The sequence below is a fragment of the Tenrec ecaudatus genome, chromosome X, assembly GCF_050624435.1.
Source record: "Tenrec ecaudatus isolate mTenEca1 chromosome X, mTenEca1.hap1, whole genome shotgun sequence".
In the NCBI taxonomy this organism is placed as follows: domain Eukaryota; kingdom Metazoa; phylum Chordata; class Mammalia; order Afrosoricida; family Tenrecidae; genus Tenrec; species Tenrec ecaudatus.
In genome coordinates this window covers 111,404,197-111,419,036 of record NC_134548.1, presented here as the reverse complement: position 1 = coordinate 111,419,036, position 14,840 = coordinate 111,404,197, and the positions used below count along the sequence as shown (strand labels likewise).

General features: G+C 46.8%; 2 pseudogenes; both read left to right on the top strand.

Annotated features, from left to right (window-relative positions):
* Positions 1–7,060, top strand: part of LOC142433642 (protein PRRC2B-like) — a 28,353-nt pseudogene extending 21,293 nt beyond the window's left edge.
* A 5,631-nt stretch (positions 7,061–12,691) lies between these two features.
* LOC142434163 (triosephosphate isomerase-like) lies at positions 12,692–13,485 on the top strand (annotated as a pseudogene).
* The last annotated feature ends 1,355 nt before the right edge of the window (positions 13,486–14,840 follow it).

The window sequence follows — 14,840 nt, the reverse complement described above, 5'->3', positions numbered from 1 at the left end:
TCAGCTCCAGTTTTCATTCTTTAATGTCTTCTTTCAAGACATGCAAATTGCCCGTCAACCTTGTACTGTAACACTAAACATTCAGGGAACATCTTCTTACTCCTCCAGAAGAAAAGAGAGAGGTCAGGGTAAGAGGTGTTATGCAATTTTCTGAGGTCACCCAGACAGGGATCACATGAGTAGGAAGGGCCATCTCAACATGGATTCTCTGCTCCCACCTTTTCCTCTGTGCTTGTTCTCCCTTGGGGCACAACACTGACCACCTCTCAGATCCCATAAAGTGGAACCACAAAGGAATATTTCAGCTTTGGTAGCACGGGGGTATATTTTTGTTAACAGTATAAAAATCAGTGATGTTTCTTTACCATCCTCATTCCAACGCCCACTGCTGGATTTCTGGCATTACCATGACTGATGGGTTGTTTCCAATTTCAGGGAACAATCACCAAGTTGATATTTCACCACAATCAGCAAGATCCTGAAGTATTAGTGAGAAGGAGAATTCCCAAGGCTTCTGAGCAAGCCAGTCCTAGCATTAATCAGTTACCCCGCCAGAAGCAAGGTGAAAACATAGCAATGCGGCATGCCCGGGCCAACTCTGGAGCACGATAGTAAGTGACCAGCCAGTATGGTGGCGTGCATGTCCCAATGGGATATGTGGCACTAGATTTCATGCTGTCATCTTCTTCTAATTTACAGCCTTGTAGGATCAAGAATGGCAGGGCGGAATTAATAATTGAGTGAACTTTATCATAACCTATTGCCTCTCTATGTCACCACAGCACCCCCTATCCCAACCCAACTTCCAAGCAGAGAGACACATACCATAAAGGAGAGCAAGGTAATATGGAGAGAGAGCAAAAAGGTCCAGACGCAGGAACGGAGGGGAACAGACAGGATGGAAGCGCTGGTCCTTTCGCCATGATTACAGTGAGTGTCCTGGCAAAGTGGATGTAATGGGCAGGGGAAACAAAGTAGGTGGAGTTGTGCTGATCCCACGTGAGGACAATGGGTACACTGCAAGGCCATAGGGAGCTGGTAAAGTGTGTTTTTTATTACTAGTTGTTTTCAACCTTGGTTCATCTAAAGGTATGTTGGGAGATGTAATACAAAGGAAACAGGCAGGAGGCAGGGAGAAAGGGGAAAAGGTGATCTCAAAAAATGTAAACTGCTCCCTAGATGGAGCAATTCCCCCTGGCTTGCTTCTATTTGGTTCAAACTGACGGGTGGGAGGAGGCAGGACTTGAACGGAGGCTCTGGAGTCCTTGTCAGAGGGGGTGTCAGGGTCTGCATAAAGGAGGCTCTCCCAGAAGCTTAGGAAAGAGAAGCAGGCTACAAAATTGAAGGTGATTATTGCGAAGAAAAGGTTGGAATGTAAAAACAAAACAGTATTTATCAAGCCCTGAAATCATACACAGGTTAGAAATAATGGACATTTGTCTAAGAGTGGAAACACGTTGAAAGCTCTGTGAAGGAAACACGTGGTTGGGTACTTTTTTACACAGTGTTTCCATCATGATAGCGGCCTCTTACATCCTTGCTGATGGTCCAAGACTCGAGTGGCATAGTGTGTGACAGATTCTGGCTGCCAAATCTGTCCCAGGGCCAATAGAATGTCTCCTTCACTCTGGCACCAGAGACAACAACGTGGTAATAGCACAACTGAAGCATGCCAGCAGAGAACGGATTCTGGTCTCTTGTAGTTTTCCCTGAATTTCACTATGGACAAATGCAGGCACAAAGCTTGCAGGTCAGTGCCAGCCTTGAGCTTGCATTGAACAATGTCAGCAACAAGATTTGTGATGAAGATAGCAATAAGGTGTGTGTCAGATATGGCCAAAGCTAGTTAGGAACCATTTGGCAGGTTAGATGGGAGTGTTTTGCTTATCGTTGGGTTTCAAAGGTCCTGGTATTAACCAAAATCTCTTGCCTTTTTTGCAGAGCCCTCCCTTTGACATCCCCTCTGCAGTGCCCCAGTCTGTGAGGAAAGAGCTGGAGTCAAAAAATGGGAAACTGATCAAAGGAATGCCGACTCCAGATGTGTGTGGCCATGCTCTGACTCACAACCACTCCTTCCATCACAAATTATGCTCCAAGCACCTGAGGTTCAAGCCAATAATCCCATCTCTGTCTCTGCAGGTGACCAATATGAAAGGAGATGAGGGCTGCCAGAGAGCTCATGACCTTCCTCAGAAGGTCCACTCAGATCCAGGTATGCGTGACAGCAGGCATTCTAGGGCAACTAGGTGCAGAGTGGTCTTTGTGGGAGTGGTGGTTAGAGGGTAATTTAGGGAAAGGTTCGTTCTGAGGCTGCTTCAGCTGTGCCCCTTCATCCGCCTGAACCCTTGTCTCCTATTCTAGGAGTGACGCACCATGCTGCTGAAATGGGACTGAATGGTACAAAGGACATGGCTTCCTCCCTTCAGATCCATGAGGAGAACATGCCCAAAGTGAGGCCTTTAGTTTTGCTCCTGCTGAGGGTGGTGGTGGGGATGGGGAATCTGGGGTGGAGGGCAGATTTTCCCAGATGTTACCTCTTGGAGCCTCTTCTTTCACCACAGCTTTTGTCCTTCACCTCGAGCAATACTAGACCTTACCAGCTCATTGGCCTGCCCACCATGGGGCAGAAGGATCCCATCATCAAGAACAGGAACCTCTTAGAAAATCAGGTGAGAAGCAGTCACTTGAGATCCCTGGGAATGGAAGGAGGCCGGGCTCATCAGGGTGGTGACAAAAGACAGGTGGTCAGGGGTGTTGTGGGAGATGGTGGAATTGGGGGGGAAGGGTCCTCCTGGTTCGCACTCCCTGATTCATATTTCCTGATTTTCATTGTAGATGAAGGCTGAAGGGGAGATGGACACACTGAAAGGACTGGAGCCAGGGGAGATGTGTGTGGGCCGAAAGCCTCTGTGCACCACCTCTCCAGATAAGCCCACTGACATAAGGTTATACTTTGTGAAACACTGGGGACATGCAGTTACCTTTGACCGTGCAGGATGCTGACCAAGTCACTTGGAAGAACCACATATCTTGTTCTTTCCCCTCCCTGCTCTGTGCTTAAAGGTCTCCCTGCCTTCCTTTGACCTGCTCACTGCTATCCGCCATTCGTCCACACTTCGCCACCCAAGCTTCTCTGGCATGGCCTCTCCTGAAAATGCTCCCTAAATTAGAGTTCTCTGGTCCTCTCCAGGACAGGGGGTGTGAACACAGTGCCTTGCTTCCCATAGCTTCCCCTTAGATATTACCTTGAGTCAAACCATGTTCCCCTGCACTGTGAAGTCATAACCAGGGAGTCCTACTTAGAGAGGTCTTTCTGTCCCTCTTCCCTGATGGGGCCTTCTTTCCCCATGTTGAATGAAACTCCTTTCTCCCTTGCTTCCAGAAGGTCCCCTGCCCGCTTTCCAGTTGTCATGGTGCTTTTCTGACAGATGCTGAGGACTAAGGACCATGTTTGGCTTTATCATGACATCTGTTCCCCTAGCTCAAAGACTGGAGTTGGGCAGTGAGCAGAGGGTATGCTGAAGTAGGTATGGGCTGTGTGAGGTTGCAGGTATAACCAGATGTGCAGACAGGAGACACTGAGGAGGCAGCGGTGGTGCACTTGAGAGAGGCCACAGACCCTGCAACCCCTGCTCTGCAGAGATCTGAGCCTTTCTTCCTGAGGAAGCTCTGCTCCCCCATGGCTGCTCTGCTTCCCATTCCCAGCTCAGAGGGGGACACACAGGGGACCATAAACCTGCTTTCTATTCCATGGGAAGATGAAGAATGGACACAGTGACAGCAGAAAGGATCATTTCCCCTTCCTCTCTTCTTTGTCCCCAATGCCCACCACTCACAGCTACCTTCACCTCACATGTCTTTCTTTAACTAGTTCTTCATCTCCACTGGCTTTTGTCTCCACTTTTCACCTTGCCATTCCTTCAGAGGCTTTCGGTCCTGCTTCTCTCCCTGCCTCCTTATGCTACCCAGTTCATCAGCCTGACCAGCATTCTGGGGAAGCCCTATGGGACATTCTGGTCTTGTCCAGAGTCAGACTATGCTATACATTGGACATCTGGTGAAGTAGAATGACCCTGGACCTTCTCTCGTGCCCTCATTTTCCGTAGACTTCTTTGAGAACTTGCAGGGAGGGATATGAGGTAGGGAGGAATGCCTGTAGCCTAGCCTCTCATGATGCTTCTGTGTCACTAGAGAAGGGGCCAGGACTGTCCCTATTGGAGCAGCCCAGGGAAAGTAGAGGAGGAGAAGGGCATGGATAGGGGAAGCGCCCAGTTTTTTGTCTCAGTGAGTCCAGTCCAGAATCTGTGAGGGGGGGACATTGAAAGGTAGGTGAGACACACATACCTCTGGTCCTGTGCAGGTGGGCGTCTTTCAACCAAACAGACAAGTTCTGATTTTCTCTTTTGCCTTGACATTTAACAGTGACCTCCTGGACTTGTTCCCCAAGTTATTAAGCCCGGTGAGTGCCTGCTACAAAATGCCACCCACAACCTGCCCGGAATCCCATAGACCCTGCCCAGGTTAGATGTTTGGATCTGGCCCCTAATGTCCCTGGAAAAGAAGCCCCTGTGGGGAAGCTAATAAAGGAAAAGGACTTTCTCTGCCTTTCATCAGTGTCCTGGTCCCTCTGGTGAAGACGCCATGAGAACCATGCCCATGGAATCTCTAAAACACTTTACAATTTGACTTTTACCCTAACCTCTGGCCACTTCATCTTTCCTGTGACCATCCCTTCCTCTGACCATCAACTGCCCCACCCACAACCCTACCCCATTCAGCACTGTTGGCATCTTCTTCCCCTCCACAGGATGGTCCAGTGCTGCCCTCACCTCTTTTCTCTGACATTGGGAATGACAAAGGGTTACCATTTGGCAAGGTGAGGAGGCAGGACTAAGCAGGACTTGAAGGGATGGATGAGGAGGATGAAGGGGATGGCGGCTAGAGTCCTGAAGTGCATGTTCATTCCAGGGGAATGTCTTTGGATCAGAGACCCTGAAGGATCTAGTCTGGAAGTTCATTAAGCAGTAAGAATTCCTTGGGCCTGAGGTGGCTAACACATTGGTGGGGTAAGGGGGGTCTGTTACATCTCTAAGGAGCCTTTGCTTCCCTTGAGGTATTACAGCTTCTATGATGATGGGGACCGACAGAGTCTCCTGAGTGCTTATCACGATGATGCCTGCTTCTCACTGACTGCTCTCTTCAACCCTGAGGACCCATCCCTGTGAGTATCTCATACCAGATGACAGCCCTGGACTTCTGATTCCCAGCACATACTGACCAGTCGCCCACCTCCCATTCCTGTTTTCTGCCTAGAATCAGCTGGGGCAAGTACTCCAAGGTCAGCGGGGCTATGAAGCAGTTCAAGGACATCGGTATGTGTGTGTGGGAGTGAAGATTGGATGGGCTAGAGGTGTGAAAGGGTAAATCACAGGGACCCAGTGAGTGAGGCAGCCCTTTACCATCTCTTGTCTTTGCCCACAGGCTTGTGTGTTCAGTTGGTGAAACGGACAAAAAGTGAGATTGTTGACTTCCTCAGTGTGTTGCCCAAGACCCAGCATGATCTCAGCTCCTTTGTTGTGGACATGGGTGCTCAGATGGTGAGCAGAGGCTTCTGCACTGATCCAGGGACAGAGGAGAGAGGACAGAGGTGGGTAGGAGAGGGAGAGGGTTCCTGAGAGCCTGAACTATGTTTATCTTCCAGAAAACAATGCTCTGCTTCTCTGTCCGTGGGCAGTTCAAGGAGGGTGAGTGTTTGCCAAGTTTCTCCCCCTTGCTCCCCAGTGTTCCCACTCAGAGGTCTACAGCCTTCACTCCTCCCTTCCTTCCCTTTCCCTTTATGCTGTCCAGCTCCACCCTGCCCCCACCCCAGCTCACTTTTGACTTACCCACAGCCATGACTGCTTGCCTGTCTGACCACAGCCCAGGTGGAAGGGGCACAGGACATAGAGTTTGATGGTTCACAACATGTACCCTCACTATGGCCCCCTGGGGCACCCATTTAACCCCCTGGTTTACTCATTTCCAAAGTCAGGCTAGTAATTTCCCTCTCTTGGTCTACTGTGAAAAATATGGCAAATGCCCTTGTGAAGGGATTGACAGAGGACATGATGCAGAGTAGGGGATTTATCAATTGAAAGAGATTGGACATCTTGCGATGCCGCCCACCCCCTCCCACCCAAAAGCAGACACCATCCTGAGCCCCTGGGGAGAACTGTCCCTTTGTGGCATCCTCAGTGTGCCATGAGATATAAGCACCGTTACTGGGTGTGTAAAGCATGGGGACACTAACTGGCTGTGTTGGTTTTTGTCCTTGAAGTTAATGATATATGTGAGCCTCCTGCCTGTGCCTTCATACGGACTTTCCTTTTGAGGACCGGCAGTGGTTCCAGGTCAGTGCTGTGTTTTGGGTCCCAGAGGGAACACCCTTCCCACACAATGGTCAGAAGATGGGATGATGACATGGGGTTCCTCAGGAATTTCCCCGGTTATCAGAATTCCAAAAGATAGATCCCAGAAGCACACAGGTATAGTGGTTAAGAGTGTAGGCCGTGGCATACTGGCTTCACCTCCTGACTCCAGTCTTCACTAGCTGTGTGATGCTAGTCAAGTGACATGACTTCTCTGTGCCTTGGTGTCTGTATGAGAATATGGGGATTAGAATGACCAAATAGTTGGGCTGGTGTAAAGGTAAATGAAAGTATGGAACTCTCTCTGGGGTGGGGAAACCTATACACCTAGTGAAGGTGGCAGAGAGCTCTCTAAAGGGAGGTTCGTGTGAAGGAAAGGGTACCAGCCAAAGAGTCAGGGAGGCAGGCAGAGTCATGAATGGCAGGAAAGTGATTGTGCAGTGTGGGTGGGATTGGTGTTGGGGCTGTGGGGTTGTCCATGTGTCCAGCTGTCTGAAGGGCCTCCATTCTCCAGCATATACATCGTGAACGACCAACTGACTGTGACTGATGTGAGTCCCAAAGAATCTCAGAGTGTCTACTTCACCCCAGTGCCCACACCCTCCTCCAGCTTTGTGCCCACCAAGCCCGAGGAGCAGCAGGAAGTGCAGTAGGCCCTCTCTCCCTGTTCTGGCCTGAGTCTCCTGTGGTCTTAGAATTCAGTGTGGGGTGGGTGGGGGTGGGAGGAGCTGGAGAGTGAGTGTCAGACTCTCAGGTAATGCATTTTGCTTCGTTATTTCCCTTATTGTCTCTCTGGACCTCATTTCAACTCTGTGCCTATTAAGCCACCTAGTGGTTTACAACAGGTGCACAGGCCTCTTGAAGTTCATGGACCCTGAACCTTTATGGACACACATGTGTCTAGGAGTTTCCCCCTTACTTGACCATCAGCTGCTTTCTTCACAACTGTTCTTAGAGGCAGGTTTAAGATTCACAGTTTAGTAAGCCACTTTGTGTGCTCAGTGTTTCCAGTTCGGTCCTGGTGGGTGTAGCCTGAGCTACCTCCACGCCAGGTACCTCCGTGACAACCACTGGGATGATACCAGGCCTCATAGATTTTTGCTGTGTGCACAACCAAGTCTTGGATTAGAGGCCAAGTGAGCAGAGACAAGGAGGCCTGGGGATGGCAGATGTCCTGGCTCTGAGGATGCTCTGACTCCACCCTTTTCCCCCACAAACCTCTAATGGATGTAATTTTAAGGGACGCACAGCCCTTGCAAGGACAACTCCAAAGGAGCCAAGCTTCTGATCACCTTCATCATCCTTGTTGTTCTCTCTGTTTTCTGCCACCCAATCTCTCTGTAGCTTTTAAAATAAAGAGTTATGCTGTTTGTTGTGTGAAATCTACGCAGTGTCTGTTTGAGTCATACATCATCACCACTGCCCCACCGCGTGCCTCTTACAGGGGCTGATGCCACAGTGCAGCATGGAAACCTCTGAAGAGCATACAATGCAACCTCCAAAGACCAGGTTCTGGTCATCATTGTCCTAATCCTGTCCCTGTTTCCTCTGGCCATTATTTTATGTGTTTGTTCTACCCTGTTTCACTGTCTCTTTTAAAAATAAACAGTGATGCTGTTTGTTATGTGAAATCCCTGCAGCTTACATGCAAGGCATGCATGATCATCCCTGACCAGTAGGTTACATTCTATGTGGGTTGGCGCTGCATTTGAGCACTAAATTCTCTGAAGAACATCCGATGTGAAACTATGACCGCAGATGACTAGGATGGGGAGCTCAGGGAAGGCTGCTCTCTGGGACTGACTTAGATCTGATTCTCAAACAGCAAGAAGAAAGATATGGATGATAATAGGGACTGAGCACGGAATACAAATGAACAGCCAAGGCAGTGATCTTTTTTTAAAAAACAGTTTTGTTGGCACATAATCCAGATACCGCACCATTCAATAGTTCAGCTGATTCTATAAGAAGACGTCTACAATCTTTTTTTATTAATAAATCTTTTTATTGGGGCTCATACAACTCTTATCACAATCCATACATACATCAATTGAGCAAAGCACCCTTATACATTCATTGCCCTCGTTATTCTCAAAATCTGCCTTCCACTTGGGTTCCTGGAATCAGCTCGGTTTCCTTTTTTCCCCTCCCCCTTCCTTCTCCCCCCTATTCCCCCCTTCCCCCTGCACCCTTAATAGTTTATAAATAATTATTTTATCTTATCTTACACTGCCCGGCGTCTCCCCTCACCCACCTTCCCATTGCCCATCTCCCAGAGAGGCGGTTACACATAGATCTCCAAGATCGGTTCTCCTTTTCTGCACCCCTCTCCCTCCCGGTGTCGTCACTCCCATTGCTGGTCCTGAGGGGCTCATCCGTCCTAGATTCCCCGTGTTTCCAGATCCCCACTGTACCGCTGTAGATCCTCTGGTCCAACCAGGTCCGCAAGGCAGAATTGGGCTTATGATAATTGAGAGGGGAGGGAGCGTTCAAGAACTAGAGGAAGGTTTTGAGTTTCATACAATCTTTAATATAATCAATTTAGAACAATTTCTTTTTCTCTGTACTCACTCTTATTCTTGAAATAAAATTTTTTTTGAAAAAATATACACAGCAAAAAATCTCCCAGTTCAATAATTTCTACATCCCCAGTTCAGTGCCATTGATTATGTGCTTCCTGTTGTACAACCATTACTGTTATCCCTCTCCCAATGATCTTTTTCTTTCCTCTTTCTATAAACATTTCTTTTTTTAAAAAATCTTTTTATTAGGGGCTCATACAACTCTTATCATAATCCATACATACATCAATTGTGTACAGCACATCTGTACATTCTTTGCCCTCATCATTCTCAAAACATTTGCTCTCCACTGAAGCCCTTGGTATCAGCTCCTCATTTTCCCCCTCACTCCACTCTCCCCCTCCTTCATGAAACCTTCATAAATTTATAATCAATTATTTTTTCATATCTTGAACTGTCCGACATCTCTCTTCACCCACTTTTCTGTTGTCTGTCCCTCAGGGAGAAGGCTATATGTATATCCTTGTAATCGGTTCCCCCTTTCCAACCCACCCTCCCTCTACTCTCCAGGTATCGCCACTCACACCACTGGTACTGAAGGGACCATCTGCCTGGATTCCCTGTATTTCCAGTTCCTATCTGTACCACTGTACATTCTCTAGTCTAGCTAGATTTGTAAATTAGAATTGGGATCAGCATAGTGGGGGAGGGGGGACCATTTAGGAACTAGAGGAAATTGTGTATTTCATCCTTGCTACATTGCCTCCTAACTGACTCGTCAACTCCCACAACCTTTCCGTAAAGGGATGTCCAATTGCCTACAGATGGGCTTTGGGTCTCCACTTCGCACCCGCCCTCATTCACAATGATATGATGTTTTGTTCTGATGAAGCCTGATGCGTGATCCCTTCGACACCTGGTGATAGCACAAGCTGGTGTGTTTCTTCCAGGTGGCCTCTGTTGCTTTTGAGCTAGATGGATAATTGTTTGCCTTTGAAACTTTGAGACCCCAGATGCTGTATCTTTTCATTGCCAGGCACCATCAGCTTTTTTCACCACATTTGCTTATTCACCCACTTTATCTTTAGCAATCGTGTCAGGAAGTTGAGCATCATAGAACGCCAGTTTAATAGAACAAGTATTCTTGCATTGAGAGAGTACTTGAATGGAGGCCCAATGTCCATCTGCCACCTTAGTACTAAACCTATAAATATATGCACAAAAATCTATTTTCCCATCCTCATATATAAATGGATTTACATATGCACATGCTTTTATTTAGACCTGTATGTATGGCCTTTGCCTCCTAGCTCTTTCCTCTATTTCCATTGACTTTCCTCTTTCCCACTATCATGCTGATTCTTCATTTGGGAGTTAGTAATTACTCTTGGTTACATTACCCTTGATCATGCCCTACCAGGCCTCCTACACCCTCCTCTCCACCATTTGGGATCACTTGTTCTTCCCTTGTCCCTGGATTTGTTAACACCACTACCTTCCATTCCCCTCTCCCATGTCCCTCTGGGACTGTTGGTCCCATTGTTTCCTCCTCCGGATTGTTCATCCAGCCTATCTTATTTAGACAGATCTGCAGAAATAATAAAATGCACAAAAACAAGACAGAGCAAAGCCAAGCAACAAAACAAAACAACAACAACAAACCAATGACAAAAAACACACACACAAGAAAGAAAAGCTTGTAGTTTGTTCAAGGACTATTTGTTAGCCTTCAGGACTGTTTTCCCGTTGAGTCTGTTGGGGTGGCAAGCCCTGGCCCCAAAGTTGTTTTTTGGTATTCCCTGGGGACTTCATTACTCTGTTTCTCTTGCTGTTCTTTTGCACACACTTAATGTTTTGCCTTGGTGTGGTGGGATCAAATTGGGTGGAATTCCCACACTGAGTCGCCAATGTTGTCCCCTGTAAGGCTATGGGTCTTTGAGGGATGTCGTGTCTCATAGTGGGGCTGGCCATGTAGCCTTCTCTGTGGATTGGCTGCTCTGAGCGGGAATATCGTTGTCAAGGCTTGGTGGGCCAGGATGTGCTCCACTCTCTCCTCCTCCCCCTTCATTTGCTCCGCTGTGCTCTGATCAGGCATGTCCCTCTCCTGAGCTGCAGCTTCAGTGCTGTCCTCTGAAATAAATTCTTCTGGGGGAACCTCTCCAAATTTTCATCCACCATTAAAATGACCTTGATACCTCCTAAGTGAAAACTCTTCCTCCTTCCCCTGTGGTAACCATAGGTCAATTCTGGTTTCTCTTTTCCTTGTTTTTTAGTAGTTTTCTTCATGTCATATCCACATACCCGACACTTCCATAATTAAAACCGCTTCTAACAAGGAGTTGCATGTACATCATCACATTGGCTCTAATGCCTACTCCACCCCGCATTTACTGATCACCACCCAGTTCCCCTCTCCCTCCCCCTGCCCCCACTTCCCTATAAGCCATTGCATCGGTTATTGTCTCAGCATCCACTCCTTCTGTGATTCCTAAACTGGGAGAGGCAGCAGAAACAATAAAAAACAAAATGAAACAAAAAGAAGAAAAAATAGTATGAAGAGTAAGTAAAAACCATCAACAATATTTTAAAAGCCAGAGAAGAAATTTCTGTCTTAGATCAATAGATAAAAATGTGACCATAGAACAAATGAAGGTTGGCAAAAGAGAGAGGGCAACTGACCAAGTATGATATTTACCGTGGTTCAGTTCACCATAAACAAGTTTACAATCATCTTTATCTGAGAGGAAAGTTATTAACGTCTCCCCAACTTTGACTAGAGGAGATCGACCAGAGGCCCAATCCCACCACACACCACCCACTGCACATGGGATTTGGGTGCTCACTCTCCTCTATAGCCTTCTACAAGTTTGGTGTTCACCATTTAAATTCTCAATAGCTTTTTCTTCATCATATTTGTATCTTCCCATTTTCAACTTTGGATCACTCAGGCCGGTATTCTTCTTCCTTGGGGACTGAGGGAATGTCTCACTTTGATGGCTGCTTGTTTGAATACAAGCCTTTAACACTGCAGACAAGATTCCAATTGATATCTGGGCACGTTCCCCTTTCTTCATCACACTTTCAGTAGCACCCTTGTCTTCAGTGATCTATTCATGAAAGTGAGTATCGAACAGGGCCTCATTATAAGAATGAATTGCTCTCAAATAAGGGTTAGAATTACGTGGGAGCAGAGAATCCATCTACTTGTCCTCTGGTTTAGTTCGCCACCATATTCTCCACAGAGCTGCAATGAGTAGGAATAGAGTCTATGGAAGTGAATTTGAATTTTTTGAATGAGTCTACAAACATTTTTGTGTGCTTTTTGATGTCTTATTCCAGTAAATCTTTGAAATATATGCTTAGAGATGCATCAAAGGGCGTGGGAGGAAAGCAAGAGAGATAATTTTTGCAGAACAAAAAATTTTCATGACAGTGTTAAATTAACCAGCATGTGAAGCTTCATAATGGATTTGTTATTTTTCATTTAAAGTAATTTGATGTTACCAGGTGGACACATTGCCTTTGGGAGTATCCACCCTATATGCTTGCTAGTGTTTAAAGTCTCCAAATGGTTAAAGTGTAGCAAAGCCAGATACCATTTGTCACTAATCCCCCCACCTGCCAACCCCAGTGATTTCTAGTGATGGCTTCTCCAACTTTTTGAAAACTTAATTGAAGGAAATATATAAAGCAAAATTATAATGATTGCCTTGTTTGCAACATCTTGAAATTTGTACTGAATAAAAAAGGTCAGGTGATTCTGACTTTCAGAGTCTCGGCACCAGCACCATGGCGCCCTCCAGAAATTTCTTCGTGGGGGGAAACTGGAAGATGAACGGGCAGAAGAAGGGGCTGGGGGAGCTCATCACCACCCTGAACGCAGCCAAGGTGCCGGCCGATACCGAGGTGGTCTGTGCACCCCCTACTGCCTACATCGACCTTGTCAGACAGACGCTGGATGCCAAGATTTTCGTGGCTGCGTAGAACTGCTATAAAGTGACCAACGGGGCTTTCACTGGGGAGATCAGTCCTGGCATGATCAAAGACTGTGGAGCCACCTGGGTAGTCCTGGGCCACTCGGAGAGAAGGCATGTCTTTGGAGAGTCGGATGAGCTCACTGGGCAGAAGGTGGCTCATGCCCTGGCAGAGGGCCTTGGAGTAATCGCGTGCATCAGGGAGAAGCTGGATGAGAGGGAAACTGGCATCACAGAGAAGGTCGTTTTCGAGCAGACCAAGGTCATAGCAGACAATGTGACCGACTGGAGCAAGGTTGTCTTGGCTTATGAACCCTTGTGGGCCATTGGTACCGGCAAGACTGCAACACCCCAACAGGCCCAGGAAGTCCATGAGAAACTGTGGGGATGGCTCAAGTCCAACGTCTCTGATGCGGTGGCTCAAAGCACCCGCAACATTTATGGAGGTTCTGTGACAGGGGCCACCTGCAAGGAACTGGACAGTCAGCCTGATGTGGATGGCTTCCTGGTTGGTGGCGCCTCCCTCAAGCCCGAATTTGTGGATATCATCAATGCCAAACAATAAGCCCCTCCCTTCCTTCTCCCTGGCCCTCTTCCTGCCAAGCCAGAGACTAGGTAGCCCAGAGGCCTAGTCCATCAACTGCCACCCTGCCCCATGCTTCTGATGGTGTCACCTGCCCCGCCTCTTGTGGCCTAATCCAAACTGTACTGTGTGCACCTTCTCCTGTCATGGCTGGGAGGCCAATCACTTCACCCAGGACTATAATGGTTGGAACTTTACGTTACCAAGGTGGCTTCCTGTAAGCTGAGAGGTGGAAAGGGGTGGGGGTGGGGGGTGGGACTTGCCCCTGGGTGCCCTTAGCCTCAGTCCACAGCAAAGGCAGGAGAGAGAAAGCACCTTCCTCTTGCCCTCCTGCATATATTGAGGTCAGCAGCTGAGAAGAGGTCCTGTCTGCCCCTCAGGGCCCAGGGGTGCTACCATCTCCCATGATTCCATTGCCTGTGTCGTGTGTGAGCTGTCGCAGTTGTAGGGGAAATAAATCTCTGGCACTGTGAAAAAAAAAGTTGAGTAAATAAGATTTTGCTTACATGTATGGAGGTTATAAATATTGTTTGATAGATGGTCAAAGGATAATGTCACGTGTGATATTTTATATTACACATAACTGAATAATTCACTTTGTTTTCTCATCTTTCAGCACATCCAGGCTTGTTCTACAAATCACTAGGCCTGAGATATAGCAACAACCAAAATGCACTCTATGATACAGAAATGTGGTCCTGGCAGACCTGAAGATAGAAGGATGCCTACATCTTGGGAATTTTTCATAGCATGCTACTATTCAACATGAATCTAAAGGAATGAGTAGTTTCCCCCATGTACATGGAAATGAAATATTTTTACAAAGATTATTTGAAATACAAATGCTCTTTTAAATACTAGTGTTCTTCAAGAAATAATTAGTAAATTGAACCAATTGTATCTCCACAACCTTGTACTTTTGTTTACTAACCACAATAGAATACACGTTTACTAGTAATTATAAACCTCTTTTGTCATTAAAAATTTCCTTCATGCTCCTCAACTCATTTTATATTATTTCATTAATCAGTCTGTCTACCACTTTAATATTTCAACACTTGATTTTCAGATATCCTCCATTAACATCTTTACACTCATGAGAGTCAAAAATAAGTGTATGAATGCAAGTCATTTTAAACTGCTGCCTAGGGCAAGAAGTAAGCACTCACTATAGAAAGAGTGAACCGGATGGCGCCTAACAACAACAACATTGCAAGTCATACACCAATTCTGCTCCAGGGTAAAGAGAAGTAATGCTTCTCATACTACCAAATATTTCACACTTATTTAAGGAAGCACGGACTATTATTATTTTACATTTCTGGTAGCAATTTTGAGATCCTAGTATATGTTA